Source organism: Ursus maritimus, unplaced genomic scaffold (assembly GCF_017311325.1).
Source record: "Ursus maritimus isolate PB19 unplaced genomic scaffold, ASM1731132v1 scaffold_13, whole genome shotgun sequence".
In the NCBI taxonomy this organism is placed as follows: domain Eukaryota; kingdom Metazoa; phylum Chordata; class Mammalia; order Carnivora; family Ursidae; genus Ursus; species Ursus maritimus.
The window spans coordinates 31,281,029-31,297,036 of NW_024423675.1; the positions used below are offsets into that span (position 1 = coordinate 31,281,029).

The 16,008-nt window shown below is 35.5% G+C and overlaps 1 protein-coding gene across 4 annotated transcripts in view; it reads left to right on the forward strand.

Annotated features, from left to right (window-relative positions):
• Positions 1–16,008, forward strand: part of PKIB (cAMP-dependent protein kinase inhibitor beta) — a 190,157-nt gene that overhangs the window by 53,673 nt on the left and 120,476 nt on the right. For all 4 annotated transcript variants that reach the window (XM_040627738.1, XM_008691148.2, XM_040627750.1 and 1 more), the window contains exon 3: positions 8,227–8,327. The gene's annotated coding sequence lies outside the window, so the exon portion shown is untranslated. The remainder of the gene's footprint in view (positions 1–8,226; positions 8,328–16,008) is intronic.

The window sequence follows — 16,008 nt, forward strand, 5'->3', positions numbered from 1 at the left end:
GTATAGACTATTTCAAAATGAAAGTTTTGATGATCTCACTACGAAGAAACTACCACCAACTTAGAGGCTTGCTGAGAGCAAAGGGATTATGGAATGGCTGGTGAAGAAGGTCATAAATATCAGCTATAATTATAGGACCAGTTGGTGAAATAATGAGTGTTGTAGTTATGAGTATTTCTTCTTTATTTTGACATGAACTTATTTTTACCTATACTAACTGATCATTTTCCTTTCTTGTTCCCTTTTCATATTTCCCAACTATATAAAGAAGATAGTGGTTAAACTGATGGCTCAGTCTTTAGTTACAGCATATCAAAAAGCGAATGTGGAGAAGAAATCACTCCAAGATGGTATTTTGTATATTCTTCTTTGGGGGGAGGAATAATGTGCTTTCAGTTAAGCAAAAGATAGTTGCATGATGTTAGGCAGAAGCATGGTTTTTCTTTTGCTTTAGATGGAATATGGTTAAAAAGGTATGCACTGATGACAAGTTGACTAGGAGAGAACTGTTTTAGGTTGTGCTGTGTCAACTTGGTTAAGCTAAGAACCACATTTCCCAGAATCCTATCTCCTGTAAGATTACAAGTTAAAGTCGGGGCGCCTGGGTGGCACAGCGGTTAAAGCGTCTGCCTTCGGCTCAGGGCGTGATCCCGGCGTTGCGGGATCGAGTCCCACATCAGGCTCCTCTGCTATGAGCCTGCTTCCTCCTCTCCCACTCCCCCTGCTGTGTTCCCTCTCTCACTGGCTGTCTCTATCTCTGTCAAATAAATAAATAAAATCTTAAAAAAAAAAAAAAAAAAGATTGCAAGTTAAAGTTGACCAAAAGAGAACTTGCATCAGATTTGGAAGGCACAAGTGTGAAACAGCAGCCTTTACTCTCTGGAGGTCTTTGTGGTTAGATAAAGTGACAGAGAGGAGCTCTTCTTCCCAACTCTCGGCCCTTGTGATTAAGAGCAGTTCCAAGGGGAGCCTGGGTGGCTCAGTTGCTTAAGCAGCCAACTCTTGATTTTGGCTCAGATCATGATCTTGGGGTTCTGGGATCAAGCCCCATGTCAGGCTCTGTGCTCAGAGGGGAACCTGCTTCAGGATTCTCTTTCCCTCNGCCCTTTCTCTTTCTCTCTAAAATAAATTTTAAAATATTAAAAAAAAAAAAAAAGCAGTTCCAGCTTATCACCAGATGTGTGGCTATACTTTGATGGAAACTTTTCATAGACCTACCCGCCCCCTCCCCCCATAGTCCCACTTTGGTGGCTAGATGTGCTGGTCTTCTCAGAATTCCCTGAAGTTATGGACATTTTTACCTATACCAGTGCTTCAGGAGGACTCATTAGAGACTCCTTCTCTGATCCTCCTACTTTCCCTTCTGCATTGTCAATTCCCTAGCTCTTCCCACAACTGTGTAAGGTTTACGTCCTACAATATATCTCTTTTTTTTTTTTTTTGAAGATTTTATTTATTTATTTGACAGAGATAGAGACAGCCAGCGAGAGAGGGAACACGAGCAGGGGGAGTGGGAGAGGAAGAAGCAGACTCATAGTGGAGGAGCCTGATGTGGGGCTCGATCCCATAACGATAACGCCGGGACCACGCCCTGAGCTGAAGGCAGACGCTTAACCGCTGTGCCACCCAGGCGCCCCCTACAATATATCTCTTATCCTGCAGCACTCACAGTGACTCTACTTCTGTGACTGAACCACACATCCTCCAAGCTCTTGATTTTCTTCAAACCTTCATAATCTTAAGACAACTGAGTAAGTGAATTTTAAGGGATTAGGAAGTTTTTCTGTGCAAGCTTTCTTTCTTGAGAAATTTAATAAATATTATATATCAGAAAGATTTAGGAATTAAAAGTTTGATTATTGAAGTGGAGGGTAAGACAAGAAATATATTTATGTTTATTAGGACTTCCAAATTTCAGTACTTACCAAAGCAGAGGATGGAATTTAATGGCTCAAATAACTGAGAAATGCAGGTAGTATATATGGGCTTTGGGTATGGCTAAATTTAGGTGCTCACACAATGTTATCAAAAGTCTCCCTCTCTCTCTGGTTCTATCCTCGGATCATGACTTGAGCTGAAGGCAGATGCTTAACCGACTGAGCCACGCAGGCGCTGCTAGCAAAAATCTTCAGGCTAATTTGGTTGATCTGCCTTGGGTCATGTGCCATCTCTTAAGAAGTTATTATTGATTCTGATCGTGAATGATAAGGTCAGAGTATACTCCTAGACCTGGGACAGCTCATCCAAATATCATGCATTGAAAATAGAAGGGTCTGTAAGAAAAAGGGGTTCTGTTGCCAAGGATACTTGATAGGTAAAATCAATACATCTCTATTATAGCACATGTAGTTTTCCAGCAAACACATACACTTTCTTTTAATTCATACACTTCAACAATTATTTTTATACATACTTTGCTCCTGTGTAACACAAAACAACTATTTTATGCACAACAAATACTACAGGGGAACCTCCTGTCTAAAGAGTAAAAATGAATGTTGTACGGTTATCCTGTTACCTCTAGGTCAGGGTCTTTGCTTTATGCCTGTCAGTCTCAGATATAGCTTCTTATTGTCTGAAAGTCTATGACTAATGATATATTTGTTTAACTTCCTACAGCAAATGTGATAGAAAATGGTGGAGTAAATAAAGGATAAATTTAATAAAATTCTCATTTGGAAATGGGAAGAGGTAAAAAGTAAATAAACAGTTATTCTACTCATTAGGGATTGTAAGTTCTCACTGCCCTGGAGGGACAGTGAGTCCCTTGGGCAGGAATCTGCATCATGGTGGATTTTACTTGGCAGTTACCTTCTTGTGGGTACATTTGATATCTCTTTTTGGTGGCTACTATATGCTAGCAATACACTTCCTGTTGGTGAAGTTTTGATGGTAGAGGGAATGCTTAGGGGTTAAGTACTCATGAGCATTTTCTTGCCAGGTTTGGAGTTTTTCTGGAAGGAAAACATCATTAAAACATTGGTAGGCATCCAGTTAATTTGCATTTGGTTTATGCTATAGACTAGTAACTAGTAAATGGAAACTGAGATAATGTTGAATCATAGTTTCAAGAGAAATCTGAGACTGTAGTTTCTGTTTCTTAGCAGTAGGCCTCAATGCTCTACCCACCTTCCAACTCTTGGCTCAAAGGTTTATAGTGGTAAAGAACGATTGGTTGATATTGGAAGTCATAACTAATCCTCTCCATATCTCTTGCTGGTATGACAGGGAAAGTGCTTTCTACTGTTTTTTTGGTTGTTTTTTTTTTTTTTTTTTTTTTTTTTTTACAGAGAGAGAGACAGCCAGCAAGAGAGGGAACACAAGCAGGGAGAGTGGGAGAGGAAGAAGCAGGCTCTCAGCAGAGGAGCCCGATGCGGGGCTCGATCCCAGAACGCTGGGATCACGCCCCGAGCCGAAGGCAGATGCTTAACGACTGAGCCACCCAGGTGCCCCTCTACTGTTTTTTAATTAAGATCATTGGATTGGAGTTTCTGTCATTTCTACTTGAAAACCTCCTACCTACCATGTTCTTCAGGCAGGAAGTAGCAGTTGAGGTTCTTGGGAAGGGCCTGGGAAATCATATTGTAGCTTCTCCTACATCCTCATCTTATCTGCAGTGTTGTTGTTGGACTCCTTGGCTTTCCATGCACTAACCTTTTCTTAGGGTGAAGAATTTGGCTTTTTCAATTTTTAAAGCACAGGGCGTATTTGAATCTCAGCTGTCTTGGATTGTTAGATGTAGCCATAGAACAAGACTGTGTTTTCTTCCTTTTTTGCTTTCAAACAGTCAAGATTAAAGTATTGAAAATTGGCTATAATATTCCAGGATCCTGACATGTTTTTACCAAGTTTCCTCAAGTTCTAACCTCAGTAGACACAGAACCTGAGTCCAAAGGTGTGACCGGTAACAGTTTAACCATCTGCTTTGCTACTGCATAGTATAGTTGGACCACATTCTAGCTAGTATGAGGGGAACATTCATTACCTTGCAACCTATCTTGGCTTGGCCAACTCAACATTTTTAAGATTTGTCAGTAACTACAAGTGATCTCCATATTAGCCAGGATACTTTTAGGTGAAAAATGACAGCAACCCTCAATCTAATTATCGTAATTAAAAGGAAAAAAAAGAATGTATTGGTTCACAAATCTGAAAAGGCCAAGGGTAGACCTTGGCTTGAGGCATGGCCAGATCTGAATATCTGCGTTCTTTAACAATGGCATAAGAAATTGGTCTCTCTCCATTTCTAGCTGTTTTCCTCCATTCTCAGGCAGACTCTCTCATGAGCTGACAAAGCATGGGCGACTCCAGGCTTTCCATTTTCTAGCAGTTTAGCAAGGTTGGTGGAAAAAACCATCAAAAGTCCTGGGCTGTCCTTGATTGGTCTAACTTGGGTCACGTGTCCAATTCTTCACCAATTACTGTGGACTCTCACTAGTCAGACTTAGGTTTACTACTCACCCTTGAAGATGAGAAAATGAGGAGGTTCTTAAAAATAAAAGAAGAAATCCAGTCACTATATAAGGATGCTGGGCAAGCGCGCATAACAGATATGCACCACTGTCATAGAGAGCACAAGGCCAGGAGTCAAAAGAAATATAGTCTAATCACAGTTTCATCACTTTCTAGCCATTTGGCCATTTCTGAGATTTAATTTCCTCATCTGTAAAATAAGGACACTAATACTAAATTTAATTATTTCATAAAATTTTTGTGATGGCAAGATGAGATTATATATAGAACCTCAGAAATTATAGATAGAAAGCACATATTAAAATATTTTTGGATGATCTTTATAGCAATACTTATATCGCTTTAAAAACATGTTATTTTCAGCATAAAAATAATGTAACTACATAAGCCCAACCCCCAGCACAATCATGTTATTATCATTCTTAAATATTACATCTCATATTTTGCCTTTCTTTTTCTTGCTTTCTCCCTCAAAAACATTTTCTCATATAGCTACATAATCTTCATAATTCTCAGCTTTAATGGCAAAATTTTATCCATTAGACATATAAATTTTCCAGTCTTTTATTGTTGGACATTTAAATTATTTCTTATTTCTTAACATTATAAGTAACACTGTGATGAATATATATATACATATATATACACATATATGTGTGTGTGTATATATATGTGTGTATATATATATATATATGTGTGTGTGTGTGTGTGTGTGTAATTATATTATTTTTATGGGGTTGACCTTAGTACCAACTTTCTAAAGCTCTTGATATATAGATAGTCAGCTGTCTTTCTAAGAGAATTGTGGCAAATTACATCATTCCTAGCAAGGAACAAAGATATAAGTTTCACTCTGCCTTCCCTGGCTATAGTAGATGCTATAGTCGTCTTCCCTATCTGCCTTGGATTATACCATTTTGGTGTACTCAGGTGACTTCCAATGGGTGACATCTGTGTTCCTCTGCTTGGGTTTCTGTCCAAGAGTGTGCTGCAGGTCAGAAATGCTGGGGAATTAACATATCCCAGGAACAGCCCTTAAATAATGACTGATGGGAGTTGATGAATGACTATCCTTTGAGGCATATTGTTTTATACCATTATCTGCAGAATGATGCTCCAGTCACCCACCCACTGGTGGCAGCTGGCTTCATACACAGTGTTTTATTTCCACATTTTTATTAAGATATAATTGACATATAACTTGAACATATAAGTTTAAGGTGTATAGCATGATGATTTGATATAGGAATATATTGCAAAATGATTACCACAAAAGATTAGTTAACACATCTATCACCTCACATAGTTACCTTTTATTGTGTGTATGGTGAGAACTTTTAAGATCTACCCTTTTAGCAATTTTCAAGTATACAAGACAATATTAACTATAGTCAACATGCTGTGCATTAGATTCCCAGAACTTACTCATCTTAAAACTGGAAATTTGTACCCTTTGACCACTTTTGCCCATTTCCTCCATCCTCTCGCCCCTGGCAACCACCAATTTAACTCTGTTTTTATGAGTTCATTTTTCTTTAGATTGCACATATAAATGAGATCATACAGGGGCACCTGGATGGCTTAGTTAGTTAAGTCTGCCTTTGGCTCGGGTCATGATCTCAGAGTCCTGCGATTGAGCCCCGCATCGGGCTCCCTGTCCAGCAGGGAACCTGCTTCTCTGTCAACCTCTGCTGCTCCCCCTGCTTGTGCTCTGTCTCTCAAATAAATAAATAAGTAAATAAAATCTTTAAAAAAATGAGATCATACATTATTTGCCTTTCTCTGTCTGTCTTACTTCAATTAGCATAATGCCCTCCAGGTTCATCCATGTTGTCACAGATGGCCGGTTTTCCTTCATTTTTATGACTGAATAATATTTATTATATATATATCACATTTTTTTAATCCATTCACCATTGGACACTTAGGTTGTTTCCATGTTATGACTATTGTAATTAATGCTGCAATGAACACAGGAGTGCAGATATTTCTTTGAGATAGTGATTTCGTTTCCTTCAGATATATATCAGGAAGTGGGATTGCTGGATCATATGGTAGTTCTATTTTTAATTTATTGAGGAATCTCCATTCTGTTTTCCATAGGGGCTGCACTAATTTATATAACACACTCTTAATTTTCTGTCTTCTCTTCCCTGTCTTGTGTCCTCACTCTGCCAAGGTTCTTTGTATTTTACAAATTAATTACTTATACTTGAAGCCTCATCTCAAGAGTCTACTTTTGGAAGGACCCAAGATAAAACACTAGAATTAGTTATCTTCACTTAATTTTTAAATTGGCTAACTTACTAGGAAATCAGTTACTGATTATTTGTATCAACATAGGTAAATCTGAAAACATATTATTAAATCAAAGAAGTAACCTTTAGAGAATTCATAAGTAAGGTAGTATTTGTGAAACAATAGCATTTACAAAACAATTTTATGCAATGTCATATATGCAAAAATTGCATAAATGCAAAATGATATAAAATATGTAACAAAATATATGAGAAAAGATTCTTGGGAATGATAAAGCCAAAATCAAAATTGCAAAAACCTCTAGAGAGAAGGAAAGAGAATGTTACTGGGAGGGTTACATAGCTCAGTAATGTTCTGTTTTATTTTATTTTATTTTTTTTTAAGATTTTATTTATTTGACAGAGAGAGACACAGCAAGAGAGGGAACACAAGCAGGGGGAGTGGGAGAGGGAGAAGGAGGCTTCCCGCTGAGAGGGGAGCACAATGCGGGGCTCGATCCCAGGACCCTGGGATCATGACCTGAGCCGAAGGCAGATGCTTAACGACTGAGCCACCCAGGTGCCCCATATTTTTTAAATTGTATTGTAGCTCTGTGTATTTATATCATTCCATGTGTTTTTTGTATGTCTAAAATAAGTTAATATAAAAATGATTATGTAACCTATATAAAGTAAAACAAAATATTTGTAAAGAAAATTCACCTAACACTTGTAACGTTCATCTAATAGTTAAATAAACTTTTACAAAGTACAAAAGACAAATAAATATAAGTCTGATAGAACTGACTTTTAAAAATGTAAATGTTAAGATACTATAATAGTTGATACATGTCATTATGCATTTGTCCAGACCATTAAAATGTACATCACCAAGAGAGCCCTAATATCAACTATGGTATTTGGGTGATGATGATATGTCAGTATAGGCTCATCATTTATAACATATGTACCAGTGTGGTGGTGAATGTTGATAACAGGGGAGGCTGTGCATGTTAGGGGGAAGGAGGAATATGGGAAATCTCTATACCTTCTACTCAATTTTGCTGTGAACCTGAAACTGCTCTAAAAATTTGTCTACTAAAATGAACCAAAAAATGAGTAAATTTTTATATGCCAAAAAATTAAAACAAAATTGTCTGAACTAGGAAACTACCACAAATATGAAAAATATGATATCCTTAGTATATAGAGGTTATACAAATCAATATGGAAAACACAAAGGCCTAATAGAAAAATAGCAAAAGTATATGAACATGGAATTCTCCAACATGAGACAAAAATGGCTGGAAGTCATAAGAAACTAGTTAACCAGTAATCAAAGAAAAGGGTAATAAATAAGAGTTAAAAGATTCATCTCTAAAAATGGCAAAGGTTTAAAACTTAATTACTCTTAATGCCGATTAGAAGATACGTACATTCTCAAATGTGCTCGCAGTATTTTAAAATGTTGGTCCCTTTCCCTCAATAATTTGTTTTCTTGGATTTAATCTTAAAGGTCCAATCAAAGCTGTGGTTTTCCTGGTCAGAGAGAAGCTGGGCATCAGAAAATTTTGGTTCAAATAGCTCCTGTACTTCTTACTGGTTGTGTGACTTAGCGTAAGTTATTTTTTTCTTCTCACTGAACCTATTTCCTCGACTGTAAATGTGGATAGTTATATCTATCTTATAGAAAATCATGAAGATTAAATTAAATAATGTAATTAACAACTTGGTGTAGGGCTGAACATTTAGAGTTATTTACCTGATAGTTGTTTTATTATAGCACTTTTTCTTCAGCAATATATATAATCTTAAAAATTTAGACATTATCCAAAGGCCTAATATATAGAAGAACAGGCAAAAATAATATGGTACTGTTTTCAAAGAGAACAGTATGTGGCCATTAAAGATATTTTCTAAAAATGTTTAATGACAAAGAATGTACTCACAATATGTTAAATGAAAAAAAAAATAGACCAGGACACAAAGCTGTATGTAAATTATAATCCCATGTATCAAAACATGCAGAAAATGCACCGCAAATTAACAATAATATTTCTAGGCTGTAGAATTATGAATGACTTTTTCCCTTCTTTATGTTTTTTGGTATTTCCCAAGTCTTCTACATAAACAGCACTACTTTCATAAGCATAAAAAGTCACAAAAGGTAATATGATGGAAAGGAATATAATTTAATTTATATGTAAACATAAGTACATTATAAGAAACATTGCTAGCAACATTGATTTAAAAAGATATATTTAACATATTGCATATTGATTTTATTAATCATATGATATGTTCCCTCAGGCCTTTTAAAATTAATTTTAACTTGGCTGGCTTTATGTGTAATTAAACAAATTGAAAACTATCAGAAGGAGAGAGAATCAAGAAAATAAATATGACATCTTAAGCTTCTAAAGCACTTTGGCCCGAATGGCCATTAGTTCTAACTCCAGCATTTGTACATTCATTTCTTCATGTATTTCTTCATCAAACATTTAGGCCACATATTATGTGTCAGCTACTGTGCCAGGCAGGAGGCACATAAGAATTAAAATGGGATGCTCCCTGTCTTCAAGGATCTCACACTTTGATAGAAAGACCATGATTACACTGTTACATTATATATGGTTTACATTAAAAAGTGTGTGGGTCATAAAAGCAGGAGCCACTTGTGATTTGATTAGGGTATTTGCCAGGGAAGGAGACAGGATTGGAGAGATGTCAAAGTAAAAGCAATAAAGTGACAAGATCCTAACTATGGACCTTGAATTTTGGCTTATTTTGTTTATATGTTGTCCTCGGAGTTTATAGTTATATTGTTTTTTAAACAGATTTGTTGAACAAAGATGATAAAGATTTTCAGTATTTCTGAGTTCATCAAATCTTTCCAGAAAAACAGCACCCATTTAGTGTCAAATATCAATGAAAAAAGAAATACAGAAACCAGCACTGAGGAAAGATGGAATAATGGTTTCTTCTTTTTTTTAAATGGGGAAGACATAAATTTATTTAAAATGCATTAACTGAAGTGAAACAAAAAAGAGCATAGTTAGAGGGAAATATAATCTCTTTATTAAATTTAGTATAAAGGTGTAAAACTGTGGGCACGGATTATTTTAGGATGGTGTTAAAAGGAGAAATGTGCTTGGTGAGAAATTAACAAATATTGCTTGAGTTAGAAGGAAATGTGAATAATAATAATAAAAGCCAGGAAGATCGATTCTACTTCAAATGCGAGTGACAGGAGACTAGGGAGGTATGGACAAAAATAAAGTCAGGATTCAAGCAAGATATTTTCAGAGGATTTGGCAAATGAATTAGCATCACGTATGATCCCTCATGCTAGCAAGGTTGCTATATATGTGGGAAGAAAAAGGGTAATATAGTTTTTTGACCTCTCTCCCTTGACATCTTTCTACAGTCTTGAATTCTGCTTGTTCAAAATGGAACTCATCAATTTCTCATGCAAAATCCATTTTCATCTTGCCTTACCTGTTACTATCAATTACAACACTGATTTTGTAGTCACCGAGATGCCAAACTGTTATTTTGTCTTTTCCATTTCCTACATTCAGTTATATGCCTAATTGTCCAGGGTCCCTCTGCCTAATGAATCTTTACTTCCTTCCATTTCCAAGGTCATCACCCTAATCTTGGTCTCTATTACTTCCTGCCTGGGCTCTCAGAGCCTGCCATCTTTTCCCCACAATGTACATGGTTGATGATGTAATCTTTTGCTGGCCAGATCTGATCATACCACTCCACCTGCTCAAACTCCTTCCACGATTTGTTACTTCAGAATATAGTCAGGAGTTCAAGGCTGCCATAATTTACCTCCAACCTACTTTCTCAGGTTTATTTCCAATCATTTCCTTATAGACGCCTTGTATTCTAATGAAATTGGACTCTTCAGTGATGCACTGACATAACCCATGCTTTTTCATCTCCATATCTTTGTATTTGTGCTTTCCNTACATGGAATATCCTCCTTTTCTCCTTCTAGTCCACATGCCCTAACCTATTCTGTAAGAGCTATCTTTAAATCCCTCTATGAAGATTTTCCTGGTACATCAAATTCCTTGGAGCTGTTTTCTCGTTTAAATTCTTTTCCTATTATTTTTTGTGCCACTTCCTTTACTCTATCTTCTCTTACAGAATATAGAATATATGAGTTATTTTTATTTCCTGTACTAGATTATAGCCTTTTACAGAGCAGGGATTTGTGTATTACTCATCTTTATGGCTCTTTACATCAGATTAGGCACTCAGTACATATGTCTTGAAATGAACAAGTATTAATCAGTAATTAGTAACAAAGCAAAGTACTATTTACAGAAATATGATGTATTTGAGTATTTGATACTTTTATTCATTCAAATTTTAAAATTTGAGATATATCATCTCTTAATTAAAAATATTATACAACATAATAAGAGTTACCTTCTGGTGTTTTCTCTGGGCCCCATATATCAAGATCAGGTTGTAAATAATGAATAATAAAGTGGCAACCTCTCCATAGTTCAACTTGAGAAAATTGGAATTGTTCTTACACAAGGACCCACATCGAATAAATGATACATGTTAAACACAACCAGATGTTTCTTATTTAGAGAATTAGAATTAGAGATTCAAGTGGAAAGCGCGTATAGAAAGAGAATGTTGTCAACTTTGTCCTGAAATTATTAAAAGTTGGCTTTAAAGTACTTTCTATTCAGTAAAATTAACACATTTTTTATTTTAATGTTTACAATACAAAAATATTTTTCAGTGACTTTATACTGAAATTATATAACAATTATTTTATATTTGACCAGTGATACTAGTCCAGTATATTAAAGGTTTTAAAATTTGTTTTCCCTCTTTGAAAATAGAGGATTTTATGTGAATGCATTTAAATTCAATCACTAAAATCATTTTCTTGAAGATTCTTCTATAGCCTGAAATGTTTCAAGTGGAATCTAAGTTCAGAAAAGCATTCTCATTGTATCTTAAATTATGAATTATAGAAAACAAAACTTTAGAAGTTAGAATTTAGTTGATTTTAATCAGAAGCTGGGGTCTCTTGAAAATGTTTCTGGCATGTGATAATGTTATCTGTTTTCATCTCTTCAATTAAATGAAGATAATTATTAAGCCTATTGCCATTTGTATGTTATTTACTAAGTGAATTAGAAATATATTTCTCCAACATCACATTTTTCCTCATTCCCTTTTTCCTTCTTAAAAATTTATTTTTTTGTTAGCCTGTTAATGAAGGGAATTGTTTGCCTGGACAGGGTTTGCCCAGCTTCACGCTGATAGGTCTCCCTGAACACCAGGGTTTTCATGCTGCCGCATCATTGGCACTGGAATTTTCCTGCATCATATCTGCATGTATCACACAAGCAGCAGAGCATATTATTTGGTCTGGTGTCTTCTCAGTTCCTGGCACACCAGCATTTTCTTTCTTTTTTTCAATTGAATCTGTTTTAGTGAGCTTCCAAAGTGAAAAATTAAAGGATAAATGGGATAGTAAGGTTTACTTATTTTTACTGGATTGTGCTCAATATCTTGTCTGACACTACCTGTGGTAAATCTGCTTTTTTACTCTCTCTAGAAAACATGTGAATCGTAGCTGATGGAGAAACAATCATTATCATCAATTCTTGTTGTCTTGGCTACCACTAGGTGGGTGCCGCTGATCTATATTACAGACTCTAGTCTGCCAAATGTCCAGGATTGTCCATTAATCACAGGCTTGAGACATACCTAGGGTCACACTAGAGCCAAGGACCGTTGGAGATCACACAGCCAGGATATCAACTCACTGCTCAAATAGACCTAGTAATTTTGTGGAAATACAAATTTAACTACTATATCACATTGATTTAGAAGAATTGAAACATTGTAATCCTATCACAATTTTTCTATACAAAAGATAGAATAGACTTTCCAGATCTGAAGCAGTTTCTTGGTATTGAAATTTAAGATCTCCTAGGAAACGTAGATTTCTGCTTAGAGAATTTCCTCCCCCTATCAGTCACGTCAGAGTTGTTTTTATTACAACATTTCTTTAACAGTGGAAGATATTCTTTTTCATCTTGACCTATGGTTGCTATTTATTATCAAAACCAGGCAATGACCAGGAAAAACTGAGCAGAAAAGAAGTGATGCAAATTGCTTGGTCAGAGAGTCTCTCAAAGGACTTAAATAGATTAGGAATGGAAGACACAAGACTATGTTAAGTGTAACTAATTTGCCAAATGAATATTGAAAAGCAATGACCAAATCTTTAAAATTTCGAGGATCAAGATTAAAGGCTTAAAAGAAATTCATTTTCTCTCTTACGCAAACTTAATCCTCCTTTTAATGTGTTTGTTCTTACAATTCCGTGATTTATCCATGTGTGTTTGCATTTTATCATACTTTTGTTCTGTTTTTCTTCCTTATTACATCTTAATCTCTTTTGTGGGCAGAGATCACTGCAAATCTTTAATTGTGCCAGATGTCTCTGACTGCTGAGTAAATATTTGTTGATTGAACCATGAGGATAAGTTTGCATGATTGCATCTTTCTATACATCACAATTATGAAGTTTTTGTTCTAGCTTTCTGTCTTTATGGGCAAGAATGGTCCGCATATAGGGTGAGCAGTGGGTATGAAATGTAAAATATGACATCATTATGTATTTTAAAAATGTTTATGCCATCCTTTTACATATGAACCATACAGATACATGAACATATATGTATGTGTACATATGCATACATTTACATATATGAATGTATACATGTGAACTATGAATCATCCATTGTTCATGATGGTAGTGTATATATACAGTATATATATATATAAAGATATATAATCTTTGAGTGCAGAGATAGTCTTTTACACTATGAACCATACAATGTATGTTTCATGGTTAATACACAGTAGATATTCAAAAAATATTTGTGCCTCTTGATGATAGATGAGAGGACTCTGTAACTGTTACTTCCTGTCACCTCCATGGAACTAGTACTATAATAGTTAACATTCTATACAAAAAAAAGTTAAAGCCCTAGAGTCTTCCAGGTCATCCTTGAGCCTTACTGTCTCCTGAGTAAATGTTCTTCAGCAAGCAGAACTTATCAGTCATGCCACTGGGCTTCTCTTTACTTCTACTTGCCATGAAAAAAGAGAGGTGAATAAGAGAATGTAACAGAGGAATAAGGAGATGTGGTTACTTTCCAACAACTCACTCAGTTGTTGGCTTTGGCTTTCATTCAGATGCAAATGAGTGGGAATGATTCCAAAGGCCAAAAGGCAGTTTTATAACATAATATATTATTAAACAAACAGATTCTGAATATAAAGTCTGTTTCTTTCCTCCCTCAAATGTCACTTTTACTAATATTTGTAAATATGTCTTTCGAAGTAGTTGAAGCTAGGTATAGTGTTACCTGCTGAAGGGGCTAGACAGAGAAATATAGAACCAGCCGTGTTTTCTAAGCTATATGCCTGGGATGATAGCTGCCTTCTTTGTGGTGATGGATGGTGTTTGTAGAATCTGCAGTATCTTTGTACAGTCTGTGATAAAGGCAGTGATGGACATATTAACGTATCATTATTTATAAATATCTTTAAGTAGAACTAGAATATGGGCTCCATAAGGTCAGAGACTTTCATCTGTTTTGTTTCTATATATCCTAAGACCTAAAATGGTATTTAGCACACAATTGTTATGAAACAGTTATTGAATAAAATATTAGAAATTTGGACATTTAGTCTTGCATTTTGTCATCTTTGGCTATGCAAGTTGTGTTTTGTTTTCCTGACTTCATAATCTTCTACTGAGTATTAATACTAAGTAACCTGAAGAGATATAAGCTATGGGATAGTCCTAGCAATTATGGCAGAAAAATACTCCCATCATCAAGATTTTCTTTCCTTTTTGGCTAATTTTCTCAAATAGGTTGATGATATGGGTTGCTGCTTGATTTCATTGCATAATACACTGTAGAAATCAAACAAACTAAGCTTGGTGAAGATTATTTTTAACAAATTAATAGAGTATTTAATAATTTTGAGAAGATAGTTCAGAAAATTTTATTACTACCCTTAAAACAGAAGTATTAATAGTATCTTCTACATTATGTGGACAACAGATGGTGAGACAAGAGTGCTAAAGCACTTCTATGGAAGGACTTACACATTCTTAATAGTAATATTCGATTATTTTTAGAATTGAGAATTTTTATTCTAATAATGACATGAGTAAAGATTCTACTCATAATTCGCATAATACATAAAACGCAGAATACAATTATTCACAAATGATTCCCTAAAATACCTCTTTAACATTTTCTTTTGCTTACCAGGTTATTCCATTAATTCTTTGCTGCTATTACTTTAGAATGCTACTTTAGCACTACATCCCTTCACACCATTTACTTAATTAAAACACACACACACACACACACACAGTCACACACACAGTCACACACACATATGTATTCTGCAGTTATAATCCTAATGTGTCTTTTAGTTTTATTCTAGGCACAAATACCAAACCTAATGAACATCATTAATCACGATGCTGATCATATTAATGCCAATAGGAATAATACATTCTGGATTAGTTTATTTATTTTCACAAACTTAAATTATTCTTTCAACTTAAGAGGTAAACAGTTCCTTAAGATCCTCTGAGACCAGTGAGTATAGAGCAGAAAGGCCAACTGTTAGGATTATGGGACTTTCATTTGGATGTAAGATGGATGTTTCACATGGATGGAGAGCTGGAGAGTTAGTTAGTAGTTAGTGTCTTTGCACTATGCACTAACTTGGGAAGCCACAGACGAATGAAGGGAGGGTCTTACCTATTCTTCTGGTGGCCTGATACCCTGACCCACTCTTTTGAAATGTATGAATGTATCATATCTGACACTAGGAGAGTGTCAGCTAAGTTTAAACGTTCCGCAGCTTTTCCACAGCCATTACGGAATGTCTTTTGTTAGAGGATTCTTGGGCAGTTTAAGAAATGAGAGAAGAGATGGCAGTCCTGCTGGAATAGATCTAACAAGCACTCCTATCACCAGTCCTGCCCCTGCCAGACATCAGATTACATTTATGCCTTGAATTATATGTGCTACCTTTACTTGTCTACCTGAGATGAACTTTTGGATGATGAGTATACAGCACTCACTTGAATGTACAATGCTGGGCCCAGTCCTGCACTTGGAAGAGATGAAAGATGATCTGAGTGGAGTTCTTTGTAAGATTTGGTATATGAGGAACCACTTAGCATATAAGATATGTATAGAACTGAAGG